A 16,455-nucleotide genomic window follows, 5' to 3' on the forward strand; every position below is an offset into this window, starting at 1 on the left:
TCCAGGGATGGTGTGGTTGTCAGCTCTGGCTTCCTCCTCAGTCACACCAAGAAGAGTTTATAGTTTATCCAAATATTTTCTTTATCAAGTTCCAAATAACTCCATCTCTAGGACAACAAGGAGCAGGATTTGCAATCCTTCACTGAAGCACAACATCAAAGGCCACAAATTAAGAGGCTCGGGATGGGAAAGTATGCTTACTTAAGATGCTTGTTGCCATCAAGGAAGGCTATTGATAAAAATGCGGGAAAGAGGAAAGAGTTTGGCAGTTCCTCACAATGTTGAACATAGAATAACCATAAGATCCAATTCTACTCCTGGGCAGGTTACCCTGAACAACCGAAAACAGGTGCTCAAACAAATCCTCGTCCAGGCTTGCTCACAACGGACAAGAAACAGAAACAGCCCTAATGTCTCTCAACAGGTGACTAGACAAACTGATGGCCACACATGATAGAATATTATTCACCCACGAAAAAGCCCAGAACACCAACACAGGCTACAGCGTGGCTGAATCTGGAAAACACGCTAAGTGAAAGAAGCCAGATGCAAAAGACCACATACTGTAGGATTTCACTTATATGAAATATCTAGAATCAATAACTGTAGAGAGACGGGATTCAGATCCGTGGTTGCCAGGGGCTGGGAAGAGGAAGCCGTGGGGAGTAACTGTTGAATGGGGATAGGGGTTTATTTTGGAATGATGGGAATGTTCTGGAACTAGACAGAGGCAGTGGTTACACAACATCACGAGTGTACTAAGTGCCATTGAATTGTTCACTTCAAAATGGTTAAGTTTGGGGCGCCTGGGTGGCTCAGTAGGTTAAGCGTCTGATTCTTGATTTCAGCTCAGGTCATGATCTCAGGGTCTTGGGATGGACCCCAGCGTCGGGCGCCATGCTCAGTGTGAGGTCTGCTTAAGATTCTCCCTCTCTCTCTGCCCCTGCCCTCACATGCATGCTCTCTTGCTCTCAAGAGAAAAAAAAAAAGAAAGAAAAGAAAGTTAAGTTTATGTAATGTGAACTTCACCTTCCCCAAAAAATTGTGGGAAGAGATCATGCAAAATTTCTTGAAAGCTAATAGACGGTAAATGGGAAAAAATGGTGGTGTTCTTATTAGCAATTAAGTAGTATAAAAGGGCATGGATTCTTTCTAGTGTGTATTTATTCATTCATTACAATACCAAATGTTGAATGACCACATATCTCAATGGTTTAAGTATTTGTTGTTGAAGCAATCATATTTTTTAAACCACTGAAAACTTATTCCTGGAATATGTCCGTCAGGGACATGAGACCTCCTTCCCCATGCGGCACATGCTCTGTGACTGTGTCCTTTTCCCTCATCCCAGACAGAGTGGGGGGGATGCAGTGTTTCCGTCTGGAAGTGAGATAGTCTTTCCGTGGCCAGCTGTGAAAATCTGTGCAAATGCAATAAAAAGCAGCTCCTCCTCAGAGATGTCAATAATATCCTCATTCTAATCTACCAAGGGCACGATAGTTGGAGATCACCAAGTATCCTGAGGCACTCGGCACATCGTGGCCTCTTTTCTGAACCAGAGAAGGTGTTGGGCCAAACATCCCCGCAGGACAGGAACCGAGTTTCTCCTTCAGAAACCAGGAGAGCTCGGAACAGGTCACGTCTGGATGGTGTGGGGTGCAAATGGGCTGCTCTTTCCCAGAGGCCGTTTCATGATGGGGTAGTGTGGGTCACCCTGGCAATGAGGCTGGAGCGTTTCCTGTAGAGCTCTGCTGTGCAGTGCTGGTCATCGCTGCAGAGCAGATGGCGGGCTGGGAGGGAGGGAAGGTTTGAGGTCACGAGTGGAAGGCAGAGAGAGAGGGGGGAGGGTGTAAACCTCAGTCATTTACAAGAAATAGGCTTGACAGATGGGGTAAGTCTGTAGGGCTGGCCTTCAAAGTGGTGGGTTTCCTTTCAGCTTTGCCACTTTTCTGTCCCATAATGCTGAATAAACAATTTTGACGTGCTCATAAAGCAACCTGGTGGGGGAGGGGGGCGGGGGGCTGTCAGATTGCCTGCCTCAAATTCTTAGCTCCACTGTTCAACAAACGGCTCTCGAGAGCCTAGCATGCACACAAAAAGTGTGAGGGAACCAACAAATGGTTCCCTGTACATTTGTTCTCTCCCAGTCCCACATCACCGGGAAGGGGACTTTGCCCGCTGTGAGTGCTGGGGGGATTTTAGGCCCCTGTGCATGGGTGGCCCGATGGAGACTGCAGGCTATGGCCAGCGCTTTTTGAGCAAAAGGGCTTCTGAAAGCTTTTTCAGGGGACATACTTTGTCCCCGTGGTGGAGCTACAGAAGGTGCCAGAATTCGGAAACCAGGACCAGAAGGATAGAGACTCAGGACCTCACTTGGGTCAGGGAGAGAAAAGCAAGCTCCTGACTTGTACTAAATCATTCTCTTCTCTGTTTACGATGGCCAGAGTCACATGTCATGCAGGTTAAGACACAGCATGCCCACTGTGTGTCTCCTGTGCCCATAACACGACAGCTAATGGAACTTGGCAGTTTCCATGGCTTCTTCCACCGACTTTAACACCCAGCCTCTGCACCAACCTCGAAACCTGTGCGTGTCCTGTGTTCTCAGGACAATTTGAAGACTGAAAGTATTATAACATGCAACCATCCTTATTGCTGTTACATTTTTTCCCTCTCTCCTGCCAATTTTCTTTTAGGACTTGCTTGGAAAACTAAAGAAGCTCCCGATGGGCTTTTCTTAAGCCTAACCAGCTTTGAAATCAGGAGTGTGTTTGAGGAGAATAAAAGTCAATTGAAAAACATCCTAGGAGGAAGACATTGTACAGTTAAGAGCAAAGGCAAGCCTGCAATGGCTTAGAAACAATCTACCATTTGACCAAGAAATACAGCAATGGTTAGGGTTTCTTTCATTTCTTAGCAACGAGCTCCATGGGGCAGCTCGCTTACGATCGTTGGAGTAAGTCTCTTGCCAGGGGCCAGGATTTGGTTTGGACACTGCCATGGTCCCTTGGGAGTTGCCCTGAGAAAGAAATGTTGTGTTTGTGTGAGGTTCGTTTTGGAACTCAGCTACGTTGAGGTCCGTTCACGTTCCCAGGTGGTGTTCTGCTCAGATGGCTCAGGCCAATGCGGGTGGAAAAGTCAGAAACCTGAGCTGGTCTGTGGCCCTGGGGATCGCCCTTCAAAGAACTGGCTGTTGATTTTCCTCTTGCTGCCTGGAGAGGGGAAAAAAGTCTATCTGCCACTGTTTTCTCTCTCTTAAAGTGCCTGGAATGGGTCCCCCCAACTCCCGTGATTCACCTGGAGCCTTTCTCATGGAATGGGGACGTGTGAATCAGGATCTGATATTTAATGATGACCTGTCCACTCATTTCAAAACCATCTTCCTGACAAGTTTAATAAAACATGAAAGGGGTTTCGGTTAATTAAGGCACCCAGTGCAATCTCCCTTTTTGAGGGGTATTTGGGCATTTTTATTTTTTTAAGGTTTTATTTATTGATTTGAGAGAGGGAAGGAAGGGGGCAGAGGAGGAGGGAGAAGGAAAGAGAGAGAATCTCTAGCAGATGCCATGCTGAGCACGGAGCCTGGTTTAGGGGCTCGATCGCATGACCCTGAGATCGAGACCTGAAATGAAACCAAGAGTTAGACGTTTAACCTACTGAGCCACCCAGGTGCCCCGGTATTTGGAAATTTTTGAGAAGTTTAAGGACAGAAGTTAAGGAAACAGAAGGGATCTGTGTGGTATGGAGACTGCCTTAAAGAGGAGATCTGCCCCTTTCTCTGGAAGATCCGCTCCTGGTTTTCCCTGGAGGCCACTCGGGGACAGCTCAGCCCTCAAGTGGAGTCTTTTCATGTTGCATCTCTGCCAGCATCTGAGTGCCTGTGTGTGTCTTCTCGAATGAGGTACACAAGGTCCCAGTGATAGAAACCCTAGAGAGTGTCTGCTAGTCCTGAGCGGAGAAAGACAGAGCTTGGGTTGTGGTCCCTCTCCTGCCCCCCTTCATCAGCTGCCGAGCCGGGGACACACTTCAGCTCTCAAACCTGAGTTCTCATCTGTGAAGTGAGGGGCGGGGCTGGCACATTTCTAAGTGTTTTTCCACTTGAAGTCTTTGAGCCTGTGGTTATTTCCTTTTGCTCATCAGCAGCCAGCCCTCATCAGAAGTCGACTGTATCGAAAGTTTGGGTGTTGGCATCAAATTTGAGCTTCACGGGGGTTGGACTAGATCAGGCTTCCTTGGCTGGGACAGAAGAGGACCACAGTTCCACTCAAGTCATCAGCCGATGCTCAGATTCAGGGCCAGTGCTGGTTTATCTGGCACCTTGCTGATGATTAGGAAAACAGCATCCCCCCTGAGAGGTCACTCAGTGCAACTGGGGTTGTGTCCCCGGGGCTGACAGGTGCAATCCTGGCTGCTTTCACCACGAGCTCCCAGGAGTCCTCGTGCTGTGCTAAAGCCGCACAAACATTAGTAGAGCAGTTACGTCCTTGGGCTCTGACTACTGGAGATCAGGAATAAAAGAAGTGGCCAGAAGAGATGCATGCCATCGATATGACGGAAGGAGACTTTCATAATGCAGTTAAAAAGCTGCACGTCTGGGCCTATGATACTCCCCAGGTCCTACACATACACAGTCCGTTTAGCTGGCAGCTTCAAAAGGGAAGATTAGTAATAATAACAAAACAACTTACATTTTTATACAAACTTGCAGATTATGGGGCACTTTACATGTATCTTTCTTTTCCAGTTTGGTTCTGATTCTAACTATTGCCCTGGAGAGTAACAATTATCGCCATCTTTTAAAAGGATTTTTATTTACTTATTTGAGAGAAAGATCTAGAGAGAGCATGAGCAGGGGGTGGGGAAGAGGGAGAAGCAGGCTCCCCACTGAGCAGGGAGCCCAGTGCTTGACTCCTGGGATTATGACCTGAACTCAAGGCAGATGCTTAGCTGCCTGAGCCATCCAGGCGCCCCCAGTGTAACCCACGCGTGTCTAGTTCCAAGTTTGAGGGTTTTTTCCCTTCCACACTGGGTCACATGATTTCCTGATCGGGGCCATGGCAGCCACACCTTAAGTACTATTCTATGAGGGTTTAGAATCCATCTGAGAAAGTCATCCTTCTTGTTCTAGTGATGGTAGGACTCTGCTATACAGATACGATTACTTGGCTTGGGGTATGAGTTCTGGGGAGGTCTTGGCAGCTCTTGAAATTGAACTAAAGGATGCATTTCTCATAGGGTGAAGTGATTCCTTGGAGATTCACTTGTTTGGTTCAAGGCATCCGTACTGCCTGAGTACCACTAACGCAGGATACTTGCCAACATTTTAGGTATCACCCTCAAGGCATCCTGGGAAGGCCTTGGAAGTCTAGAGAGTCACCATACAGTATGGAAATAATATCTCTAGGCCAATCAGTATTAGTCAAATCCAAGCCTCTTCAGTATTAACATGGTCTCACTGGCAATGTTATTAACAGGCTCTTTGGCCACCTTCCACACTGCTTTTATGCATATCATTTGGGACAGTTAAATGGGAGCCCCCTCCATTCTCCCTGAACTCCAGACCTGTATCTGTAGACCACCACCTACCATGTGTCTACGCCTGGGCCTCTCCTGGGCACATCTAACCTAAAGGTGTGTAAAGTGTTGATCGATGCCTTTGCCCACAATCCACTTTCCAAGGCCACTGCTCCCTTAGTTCATACGATCTGCATTCTGGACATCACAGTGCACCCCCCCCCCCCCCAAGCTCCACACCTCATAATCATCCTCTGTTCTGCTCACTCCCCTCTAACCACAATGACTTGGTCATGAGACGTACTTTGACTCTACTTCCTAAACACCACTAACGTCCATTCCGTTTCCTTCGTTCCCACTGTCATGATCTTAGTTGAGGTCCTCCTTATCTCTGCTTTCCATATCTCCAAGCCAGCTTCCATCCTGGCCATTAGTTCTCTCTCCAAACACAAACCTGACCACACCGTTTCTCTGCTTGAACACCCAAAATGATTTCCTTAGTATAGTACTGTGACCATCATTTCTTGCAGTTCTTCCACCGTGTCCTTGACTTTACATATACTCTTTCCTCTGCCTAAAATGCCCTTTTCCTAGTCATTTCCAACATCTCGCTCATCCATCATTCCTGCAGTGTTGACTTCCGGATAATTCCTGGGGGAGTTTATCACTCATTCCTTTGGATCATTTCAGTGTCCCATAGCTACTGCAACTATAATGTATATTCTGTGTTTTTTTTTTTTTTTTTTAAGATTTATTTCTTTATTTTAGAGAGAGGGAGAGAATGGGGGAGGGGCAGACGGAGAGAGAGAATCCTGAAGCAGACTTCCTGCTGAGCATGAAGCCCAATGCAGGGATTGATCCCAGGACCCTGAGATCATGACCAGAACCAAAATCAAGAGCCAGCCACTTAACGGACTGAGCCATCCAGGCGCCCCAACTATAATGTGTATTATTCCGAACTATAGTTTGTTTCTGTATCTTGTGCCATTTATCAGATTGTGGGTCCTCAAAAGCAGAAATGATCTCATTATCTTTGGAGTCCAAGGACCTGGCATGCTGCCCGGCACACAGTAGGTATAGTAACTATTGTATGAATGGATGAAGTCAGTGACTTAACTTATTCAGTGTTTATTATTCTCTAGAGTTTAGTTTTCATAGAAAAGGGCAGAAGTCATTCTTTCTTTATTCTACAGGCTAAATATTGACCAAGTACAGAGGCCGGAGAAACATTTGTTTTGTCCTGTATTTCTTTCCTAGATTGTATCTTGGGTGGGAATGGGGAGCCAGAATTTCAGAGGAAATGAAGGATTCAATCAGATTTCCCTGCACAGCTGCCTGGCTAGCCCAGCACTGGGCAAAAAGGAAGGCACATCAGAGTAGGAGGATGACGGTAAGACCCTTGTAACTTGACAAACGACACATCAGTGGTTCTTTTCAGACCTGTTCCTTATAGTGCAAGGCTCTCCCATTATTCATCCAGACTTTCAAATGAGGGTTCCTTAAAATTAGCTTCAGATTCTTACAAACTTCAGCTGAGTGAATGGAATGCAATTGCTTTGAAGGAGGGGGTTTCTGAGGAAGGAGTGATCTTGTCAAGTGCACTCTTTCCCCCTTCCTCATTGAACAGACTAGGTGGAGAAGTCCTGCCGGGTAGCTAGCATGTGGGCTGCCCGCAGTCTCCTCTCCGTGAAGTTAGGACAGTGTACCTTGGGGTTGGTTTCCCTTTCGGTCAGGCAGGACACGTGTCCCTACTAGCTAACGTATATAGCTTATTTAACTCGATTATTACACAATGTATTCTGCGAAGCTCTTAAAAATACTGGGGAAACAGGTCTTTTTGTGTCCTCAATTCTACCTTCATGGGTGAGCTGGGGGGGTGGCTGCTGGGAGTGGGATCATTTAGAGTTTCAAAGAAATTAGGAAGCAATCTGTGTCACAGTAAGTCTCCTGGAGGCCCAGAGGCTAGCAGACAGGTTCCCATTCCACCTCTGGCTCCAGGCCATATTTTCGTTTCGGCTGGTTTCTTAGCCCGGTTGAAAATTTGGCCTCACTTAGAATAATTTAGAAACATCTAGGACTGAGATGCTTTTTAGTGGGTCTCAGGCCTTGACTTTTTCAGTAGCAAGTAGAATGTCCCGCTATCCCAAAGCACCTACAGGCCATATTGTCAACTGGACTAAAGGAACTCCACCCCAACGCCCCCACCCCGGAGCGCTCTGGACTCAGCCCCCAAGCAGATGTCAGCCAGCAGAGAACCCTCGGAAAGAAGTGAAACAAACTAGAACCAGAGTCGTGAAGGGCCCAGAGGCTATTTAGAAAGGATCCTTAGATCTCACTTATCTCTGGGGCTGGTCAATCCTTATAAAGAACGAAAGTGAGCTGAAAGTTCCCTTCCAAAGAGAGCAACTTAAACCACACATAGCTTAAGCTCTATTAACACACATGGCTAAAAGTGCAGTCAAACACACAGGTTAAAGTGTATTCGCACACACAGTCTGAGATATGTTAACACACACACACACAGTCTGGAGGCTCACCTCTCAGTCCACCCGAGGCTTCATGCAGGCGCCCTGGCGCAGGGGGGTCTCCGTCTCCCGCGTGCGCGCGCGGAGGCCCGTCTGACAGCGGCGGGGTCCCGGGTGAGGTCAAGGTCCGGGTGAGGAAGCCCGCCCCCCGCGCGGAGCCAGGTGCCGAGTGGAAGGGTCAGCGGGGGCCGGGCGCCGCGTACCTGCCGCTCGCCTGGAGGAAGGCACCCTCTGCGCTCTCTGCCCTCCCGCGGGCCACGCCTCGCATTTTTTGAGGTTTCACTCCAACTCCGTCCTGCCCCTGATGTCAGAGACACAACTTCCTGAATCCGACTCGCCCTCTCTCCCGCCGCCTGGGCTGGGCCCCGGCTCCCCTCCCGGGCCCACAGACCGCGGGTGCCCTCGGACTCGGCGCCCCCGCCCCGCCGCGGCCTCCTCCAGGACTCCCGCCGCCCCTCCGCCCCCGCCCCCGCCCCCGCCCCGCCACGGCCGGCTGGTGCCGGACCAGAGCCGGAACACGCCTCCTGCGGGACCGGCGCTCTCCCCGCGCGCGGCGCCCGTCCTCAGTCCATTTTACACACGCACCAAGTTCCCAGGGACCTGGGACAATTCCGGGGAAACTCTGCTTAGGTGAAGACAACCCAGTGTTGTCTCAGAGAGCGGCCTTCTGGGCAGGGGGAGTGGAAGGCATGTGGGAGGGAGGCCATGAGACAGACCGGGCGCCAGCTCAGTGCCGGCTCCCAAGCCCTATCTGGAGGAACGGAAACACCCAGCTGCCTCAGTCAACCACTGGGTGCGGTGGGGGGTGGGGGGGTCCACGCGGCCTTGGTGCTGCTCCCTGAAGGCTGTAAGGACAACCCTGCACCACCTGAGCTGTCTGAGCAGAGACCAAGGGGGAAACTGCCTGCAGAAAGTTCTGAGGTTCTTCGCTGTTATCCTCAGCTGCCCTCCATTCGCTTTTTATTCTCATTTCTGTGGGTCCAGTCTGGAACACCTGGACCCTTGGCAGGGAGATTGTTCAGGGTCTCCAAGGTTACCGGGGGGCAGGCTGGGGGTGGGGGTGGTGCCAGGAGCTGGTCCTGGAGGGGCCTCCTCAGAGCCATCTGGGCGAGTCCTTCCATGACATAGACCTTAGGTGCTGCCCGCTTGACCGTGTTTGCCAGGTGCTCAGGGACCAGGTGCCAGGTGCAGAGCGGGGTCTTGCCTTCCTCTGCACGTGGGAATTAAAATGACTCTTGAGGTCAACATTTCAACTGAGGTACAAGAGACTCCTTTTTGTTAGTGCTGGAGAAACCAAATGGCTCTGAGTTGAATGGCCAAAAAGAAAATGCAACCCTTCAGTCAGAAATGCCAAGAATGAATAAGGAAAAAAAAAATTTTTTTCTTGCACCGGAAGGAGATGAGACGAGACTGTCTTTCCAGAAATCCAGGTGGAGTGAACTGAGTCTAGATCTGAATGAGAAGGGGGGGAAAGCGGGATCGAGAAGCAAGTGGGCTAACAGGTAGTCCCAGCAGACATGGGAAGATTGCGCTTGCAAGGTGCTTGGAAGTGTCCAGACTGAGGGGCTTCCCTCCGTCGATGGGTTTACCACGCTGCCCGGTGGCTCCATCTGTAATCATACTTTGAGCCTGCAGATGTCTACCTGTGTAGGCTTGGGTCCTCTAACACTGGAACTTAGAGCCAGGGTGCAGAGTCTGAGGGCATTGAGAAACCCAGACGGGTGTGGCAGGGGGTTGGCAGTGAGGCCTTACATGCTGGCCAAAGTGTTGGGGAATGGATATGTCCTCCCATCTTGAGGAAGGGCACAAGATACTGTGCCAGGTGCTTTACACATATCACAAAACCTTTCACAACTCATTTATGAGATGTAGTATTCTCCTCGTTCTATGAGGAAACAAGTTCAGAGAAATGAAGCAACTTCCTCAGAGTCATAGAACTAATAGATGGTGGAGCCCTGATTGGAGGTCCAGTGTTTCTGAACTCCCCGGTCCATCCTTTTACTACTATACTATCAAGCAGAGAAGCTCGCCTTCTGGGAAGGAATTCCACACTTGAACAAGGGTAATGTTCAGGGCTACAATGAGTCTTACCAAGGCAAGGCTGCAGAAAAGACTTTTCTGGAAATCCAGAGCAACATTACAGATTGGCTATTTAAGGTTGCCTTTGAGAGGAAACAGGAAGAAACCAAACTGGAGAAATGGAGATAGTGTGTTTGTGCCAGGACAGTTCTGCTTCCAAATGGGCCTATTCTTCAGGTATGGAAAATATTACATTGAGAATCTTATCTTACTCTCCCCTAAAACTGTGGCATATTCTTACCTGTGACACTTGGGTGAGTATCTAGAAGCATAAACAGGGCTCCAGAAAGTCACCAAACGGCAGCCTGGACATTCTGAGGAACCCATGGAAGTCAGAAGGGCTTCTGACAAGGCGCAGGCTGTTTGGAGGGAATGACCCCGCCTACAAACGGTATGGAGAAGATGAGCACAGACTTGTTCACCAGATCCTGAAATACATTAGAGTCTTGGAACCACGAGAGAGGCAAGTTCAAGACAAGTCAGCGGAAATGCTACACCATGTAGCAGGTAATGAATGTATGGAATGGGTTATCTCCCAGAGATGGCACCAGCTGGCAACGTCAGTGGATTCCAGAAGGGTTTGGGCAGACGTGTGAATGGCAGAGCCATAAAGGAGAGCTTCAGGAAGCTAAGATTGACTCCATGGGGTGGGGAGTTCAGGGTGGCCCAGCAGGTCCTCTCACTGTGCGTATGTGGGGTCTTTGTGGACAATAGTCTTGGCCTCACTAGAGCTGGGCTTTGAGCCAATTGGCAGGGCCATTGCTCCCTGTCCAATCCCCGGTCCAGTGGCCTTTGCCTCACGAAGGCAGCAAAACCTTGTGCTTTTTACCTTAGCCAGGGATCTTCTGCAGATACTGTCTTTTATTTTTAGTCTCGTGCGTGTTTCAGTTTTAGCAGGTTATCTAAAACCCAGCAAGTTCCCTAGCTTAATTATAGCCATTCTAAGAAAGCATTTCCTCTGCTCCCCACCAGCTTCCCTCACCGGCCTTTTAAAAGGCATTGGTTTTTCATTTTGGCTTTGGACGTCTAAAGAGATCTGGAGAGCCTGTTTTCCTACCATTTATTATAGTTCCCTCTTGTGATGAGATTTCTGTTCAGACATTCCCTTCTAAACTGTTGAATTCTGACAGAAATTACTCTAATTATGAAAGCTCCTCCGAAAAGAGCAGTGACAATTACTTTTCTTGGGAACTCTATTTAACGTAACATCCAAAATGCCTTCAATGCTGCATCCGGGATGCCAGGAAAAATATTACTTTTATGGCTGTAGCTCCAAATCTTGGCACTGGGGAAAGCTGCAGAAATTCTTGGATGTCTCTTTCGATAATCCACGTGTCTCCCCGTGCACACACGTCCCACGGCTGCGTGCGCTTTGTGCTTTCTGTAGGGTTCCTACATGTTCCAGGGCCAGAGCACCTTGCCCTGACACTTCCATAACTGGGGATGAAGGGGTGTGGGGAAAGGGCCAGCTTGGAAAGCCCTTTGTTTATACCTCTGGGGCGTGAAGGGGCTCTGTTTTCCTTTGCTGCTTCTGGTGCAGAGCCCCCCAGGGTTGTGTCTTGGAAGCCATGTTTACGGCACTGTGGCTGGCTGTGGTTAAACTCTCCAGCACTACTGTTCCACGCTCTTTGGTGCAATTCAACTTTGGTTTTGTTCAAATGGAAACAACAGGCCTCTGGCAGGGGGTCTCAGGGCTGGAGGACAGTTCCCCAGAGTTCTCATTTTGCCTCTTTTTGTGGATCCCCTTGTCTTCTGCTGGGGATGGGCTTACGTATCGATTTATTGAGTGAGCCCACCGTGTGTGTGGGTTTCAGGGAGCGTTTACATGGATGAGAGAAAAACATTTCTTGCCACTTTGTCAGCGAGATGTCTGGGAAGCCCCAGCCTGCTCTGCCCAGCACATTCATTCTGGCAGAAGTTTTCGTGAAGGCTGAAATTGTTTATTCCTCTTGCCTGTAGGGCCTGTAAAGTTACTGTGCCTTTGAAGTTTGCTTCCTTAACTAGTTCAGTGACTCAGAACCTCGACGTTGCCACCAACAAACTTCCTCTCCCTAGGCTGGCTCTTTCATAATAGGTAAAAGGAAGGACTGACAAAAACACGAAATAATGGGATAGCCTTCATTGACTAAGCTGCGGATATACACTCCGCCTCTCTAGTTTTACTACCATTGACTTATTGTTTTCTATGTGTGGAGCAGCGTAGGCACCTGCCTTTACATTTCTCATAACACTGTGACATACTATCATAACTGGTCTCACAGATGAGGACACAGGGATTTGGAAAATTAAAAAAAATTTTTTCCAAAGAGCAGGTAAATGGTCAGTAATAATCTTACCAGTAAATGGTAAGATTCTGAGAAATAGAAACACATTTCTTCAGCGCATGTGTGTTCCCAATAGTATGAGAAACATGAGATATACAAAAATGTTTTGGGCTCTGGTGTGGCGGAGCTTACCCTAGGGTCAGACTTGAACCCAGAACTTTCTGGATTCAGAACCCCATGGCTGCTCATTTTAATCAACTGGGACACAAACAAATGATCTGATTCTGGGACGGTAACAACAATAATAATACTTCTTGAAGCTTATATGTAAGTTTCAGTTTACAAAGACATTTCGCGTGTATTGTTTAATTTAACCCGATCTTTATTAGGAGGGCAGGGTGAATGAGAAGCTGGGGCTTGAAGAGGCTGGTTGCCCACCATTGTCGCATAATTGGACAAGAACCGAGGTGTCTGGCTCCTAGGCCAATACTGTTGTATGCAGGATGAATGAAGCACTCCAGGAACATTCCTTGGTGGAGTGTTAGACCTCCTGGTCATCTGAAAGTATCTAGAAGCAAGGCCTAAACTGATAAACTCAAGCAGAATCTGGATATCTGCCTTGGAAAATTCCTGCCCTTAGAAATACATGGGCTACAAAATGCTTCTCAAACTTTTCCACCACAGTAGCCTTAAAGGGTAGGAAATTGTTGCCTTAGGAATACATTATTTGAGACGTTGTGGTTTCATATACACTTGACACACTTTCCTATACCTCCAAGGATGGCCCCCCCCCAGCTCTCACCCCAGTTTGGGAAGCATAGGAAGAGACGATATATGACACTCATTAGCTGTGCTCTAACCAACTGAGCTAATAAATGAAACTTAGTGGGATTTCAGCCAGCCACCCAGCCATAGACAATTGTTTATGGAGAATCTTCAATAATTTCTGCATTGTGCTAGGTAGGCTCTATGAAATGGCCCTTAAGGAATTTACAATCTACTGTGAAACTGACCCATGTAATGAATATCGGATATCAGAAAACTGCTTATAACGAGGTGCTAAGTTTTAAAATTTGGATTTAAGGGAAGTAAGGGCTGGATCATTCATGGAAACCTTTGTGATAGAGCTGGGCTGGGCAGAATTTAGGAGATGCCCAAGAATCTGAAGATGGGGAAAGAGTGTGAATGGTTTCTGGGTTGAACCCAACATAGACAAAGGTGTGGAGAGGGAATAAATGGTAGGGATGTTTTGTAAATTACATTAATTATTTGATAACCTTTCTCAATCTCTCTGTCTCTCTAATGCAGAAAGCTAAGGCAAGACCCAAAAGTATGAAGGAGAAAAACAAAATATCAACTATAAACCTGGTGACCAATGATAACTATTGTTATGTTTTGATATGGGCTGTTCTAGTCTTTAAGCAGGAGATTAGAATTTGTATGGCAGTAGTTGGGGGTCACTGCAGACTTTGAATAATGGACAGACCTCTCTCAAAAAAGAAATCAAGCTGGTGGGCTTTTGTAGGATTTAATGCTGTGTAGAGAGATTGAGGGACTGGAGTCAGAAACTCCACCCTGGTAGGAGGCCACTATATTCTCTAGCTCCTACCTTTAAAACTAACTAGCTAACTAACTAACTAATTGCCTTGATCAGTGTAGAGCTCTTTATCCCTAGAACAATTCAAGCAGAGGCTAGGTGGCCACCTGTCAGGGATGCTGTGGAAGGGATTGCTATCCCTGGAGATTTAGTCCATATGATCTCTTTCAACCCCAAGTTCTAGGGCTTACATTGTTAGCAGTGGAAATCCACGTTCCAATAGAGAATGATACTCTTTCTTGTGATTGGATCACAATTGATTTGCTCAGTAATGTTATTGGGTGACAAGATAAATGTTACTGGGAGGTAGAAACCAACTATCTTTGTGGTGCTGGAATTAGTTCTTGTCTGTTTTAGCCTTGCTCTCTCTCTCACCATATTGTTTGGCAGCTGCTCTTAAATGAGGAGCCTTTGAAGAGATAGTCCTACCCTTACCTCATCTCTACCTGCCTGAGACCCCGCTTAGCCACCATCTTCTCTGAGAATATCTTGACTCTCCAAGACTGAGGAGAAAGCCAGTCCTTTGCAATCTCAAGGGACTCTGGGCTGATCCAACATAGAGCCTGCCCCCAGTGAGGAAATCACCTGCTTATTTGTCCCCCATGCTGGGCTGGAAGCTCTGAATGAGCAGGGTGGTACACTTCTCAGGAAAACATAGGCCGGTGAGGGAAGCCCCTTGGCTGTAGGGCCGAATCTGGGAGGTTGTGGAGTCTTTCCCCAAGCGTGGAAGAGCATGGCGCCCTTCCTCTCAATTTACCTCCGTGTAAGCACCTGAAGAAACACTGGGTTCTTTCCTACATCAGGAAATTGGGGTCTACAATTCTGTCTCCTCACAACGGGCTGAAAATGTAGCTGGGATGATGCATGAAAAAGGACACACGAAGGGAAAAGAACATAATTAAAATGACACGGGGTCAAGGCATGGCAGGGCTAAAGGGATTAGCGTGGGCAAAGAGACTTTCTTCTGAAATCAGATCAGGTACACACTTTTCCTAAAGCTGCTGTGACATTTATCCTAAGGAAAGGACCTTTCTACCCCTCCTCTGTGGCGGCCTTGGATCACAACACCTGGTTCTGTTCCAGGGAAACAGAAAAGAAGAACAAGATAGGTTCTATCCTTCCCCACCTCCAGCGTTAGGCTTGTCCTTTGTCAAGTTCCCGATGCTGCCAGCTGTCAGAGAGGGGTGGGCAGGAGAAAACGCTGCAGGCTCATTGAGAATTCTGGACACAGTGTTTAAACCTGGAACACGCTGGAGCTGAGTTCCTGTGAGATTCCCGCAGGTTCTGAGAGCCCGAGTTAAGACAAAAAACGTCTCTACTTCCGAGTGAGCTTCTACTCCTCTGATGGAGTCACTAGGCAACAGTTTTCTGTGGCTCTAAAAACCATGTGGGTAAAAGATTATTTATTTCTATATATGGCCAGAAAAGAGCCCAATCATGGGCCGGCTTCCTGGTTGACCCTGTCCAGTTTTTCCAGACCTCCAGACTCCAGAGACTTGCAGGCTGGACATTGGTTTCTGTGGCCTGTGTGTACTTGGGCTCAGCATTGGAAAAATCTGCCTCCCAGAGCTAAGGCCCCCAGTTGTTCTCGTCCCCCACCCCTCTCGCCTTGCCTCTCCTCCCCTCTCCTCCCTCAGAATGCTGCAGCTAAAATGCAAATAATGAAGCTCTCACAGCTGCAGCCCTGCTAAAAATAGAAAGTTTGTTTATTTTTATGTTCGAGAAGCTCTTTTCCTGCTGTTGCTGTTGTTATGAGCATAACTCCCAGGCAGGAATGGGAAGGACTCTGTGTGCTGGTCACCAGCCAAATGAATTCTGTCCTGTGCTGGGGGCTCAGATCTGGAAACCTATTCCAGCGCCAGAGGACCCAGTGGTCTGTTTTCTTATTTGAGCCTTTCCTCTATTAGCTGACACCTGCCCTAGAGAATTTGTGCTGTGGGTATCTTGGTTTTTAAATGATCTGCATGAATGTACTTCCTTCTCAGAGACAGCCTCGCCTTTATGATCTGCTCACAGCAGATGCATAGGCCCAGGAAAGGACACTGGGCTAAGAGGCAAAAAGCCTGGGTGACCTTGGGCAAGTCACAACCTCTCTGACCCTCAGTTTACTCATACATAAAGTGGGCATAACACTGTTCGCCTACAACTGAAGTGCAATAATATCTATGAAACAACTTTGAAAAGTTCAAGATATCTGCAAATGAATTGTTTTCTACTTTTGCTAAACAAACCCAGGCTTCTCGCTTCTGTCCCCAAGGTAGATCCTCCCGTTGCCTCAAAGGGCTTTTGAGTGGCCTGTCCCAAAAGGAGGAGTAGAAGGGGGGGCAAGGAAACAGTACATGAGGAAGTATATTTGGATCATATTTCTTTTGAGATCTGAACAAAATGAACTCCTGTTGGAAACGCTGGAGAGGTGATCTATGCTAGAGCAGAAATTCCTAGGTGAAGAGTCGGGAAATTGAGAAAGGGGACTCTT

At 47.9% G+C, this 16,455-nt stretch overlaps 1 protein-coding gene across 1 annotated transcript in view; it reads right to left on the reverse strand.

The window, feature by feature from the left end:
• KIAA0040 (KIAA0040 ortholog) overlaps positions 1 to 8,755 on the reverse strand; it is a 34,323-nt gene extending 25,568 nt beyond the window's left edge. The window contains exons 1-2 of the mRNA XM_045983179.1: positions 8,625 to 8,755; positions 8,052 to 8,340 (exon numbers count right to left, since the gene is read on the reverse strand). The gene's annotated coding sequence lies outside the window, so the exon portion shown is untranslated. The remainder of the gene's footprint in view (positions 1 to 8,051; positions 8,341 to 8,624) is intronic.
• Between the last annotated feature and the right edge of the window lie 7,700 nt (positions 8,756 to 16,455).

This window comes from Meles meles, chromosome 17 (genome assembly GCF_922984935.1).
Source record: "Meles meles chromosome 17, mMelMel3.1 paternal haplotype, whole genome shotgun sequence".
Classification (NCBI taxonomy): Eukaryota; Metazoa; Chordata; class Mammalia; order Carnivora; family Mustelidae; genus Meles; species Meles meles.